The sequence below is a fragment of the Aedes albopictus genome, chromosome 2, assembly GCF_035046485.1.
Source record: "Aedes albopictus strain Foshan chromosome 2, AalbF5, whole genome shotgun sequence".
NCBI classification, from domain to species: Eukaryota; Metazoa; Arthropoda; class Insecta; order Diptera; family Culicidae; genus Aedes; species Aedes albopictus.
Window position 1 is genome coordinate 259,904,116 of NC_085137.1, and position 1,365 is coordinate 259,905,480.

The 1,365-nt window shown below is 41.0% G+C and overlaps 1 long non-coding RNA gene across 2 annotated transcripts; it reads right to left on the reverse strand.

Annotated features, from left to right (window-relative positions):
• On the reverse strand, positions 1–820 carry LOC134287094 (uncharacterized). Of its 2 annotated transcripts, XR_009997011.1 has the most exons (3): positions 500–820; positions 240–436; positions 1–181 (listed from the first exon to the last, which is right to left on the reverse strand). It is a non-coding gene; the product is annotated as an uncharacterized LOC134287094 (long non-coding RNA). The 2 variants fall into 2 exon arrangements; XR_009997010.1 differs by having other exon boundaries at positions 240–820.
• Positions 821–1,365: the final 545 nt, after the last annotated feature.

The window sequence follows — 1,365 nt, forward strand, 5'->3', positions numbered from 1 at the left end:
ACGCTCTCCAGGTGGACTATCGCGGCGCGCAGCCACAAGGCTATAGTGCGCACCTAGGCAGGTTCCCAATGCTTCCGTCACTAGCCCTCAAATGTTTCGGATTCGACGAACGAGCGATGCCGATCCGATGCCTATCCGACACCAACCCCAAAGACTTCGGCACTCCGCCGGCACGTGGGCACTGTACATAAATTCCAATTAGAGTACTCTCATCGCAAATATTTTAACCCAAAATTTACCTCTCTTCTTGCTCGATATTTGCACACTGATTACGCGATATAATTTCTTGAATAACTTCTCCGACTTCTGTTTTAAAGGAATTACTTAAGATTTTGCTTCTTCACTTTTAAGGTTATTAACTTACTCGAATCGCTCTATTTTCGCTACACGGTTCGACTCACTAATTGCGATCCAGAAATTAGAAATAAAATCACCTCTGGAAATAATTAAATTTGGTTTTAGAATCACTTAACACTTGCATATTTTTTTCTTTAATTACTTAATAATACTGCTAGATCGCACTTTCTCACTTAAAACTTTTTTTTTTAAACCTTATCACTCGGCTGTCTAAAAGGAAAAGACCGAGAGTGCTATTTCTTCACTTCACGAAACCTATCATTTCTTTTTTAGTACTTATTCCATTTACGTCATATTTCCGGATTCCTTAATTTTAGTACTAATATTTCAGGTTGGCATTACTCTACGAACTAATCACCCACATTATTACCTTATACACGATCAACGAGATTGCACTGCTCGAATCGAACACCTCACCTACAGAAACTTATCGTTTCTCTTTTGAAACGAACGTTGCTCGTTTCACAGATCAAATGACAACAAACAGCATACAAATTTATAATAAACATCAATTTTAACTTTATAAGAGCACCTATAACGGTGCGCTTCTATAGCCCGTTTGGCAGCCCTTCATCATTGCAGCAAACTTTACCGGTCGCTGCTGGATGCGCTCGCAAAATAGTAGCGCTATGGGTGGGTGACCAAATATAGTAGCGGGACAGTTGGGCTGCTAAAAATGTTATGGAAATATGACAGCCCTCCCGATACGAACCAGGGTGACTAATTTGATTGCTACCGGTGTGGAAAAGAGTGGTTAAGTCAAAATGGTAGCGCTGCGCGGGTTGCACGAATAGTAGCCGCCGTTAATGTTGCTCTAAGGGTTCATTCAAATATTACGTAACGCAAAATTCGACAATTTTTGACCCCCTCCCTCCCTCACGTAACAACTTTTGTATGGGAAATTTTGAAATTTTGTATGAAGCGTAACACAGTACTAGACCCCCTCCCTCCCCCATCAGCGTTGCGTAATATTTGAACGAACCCTAAGAGATACAACCACATAGAGAT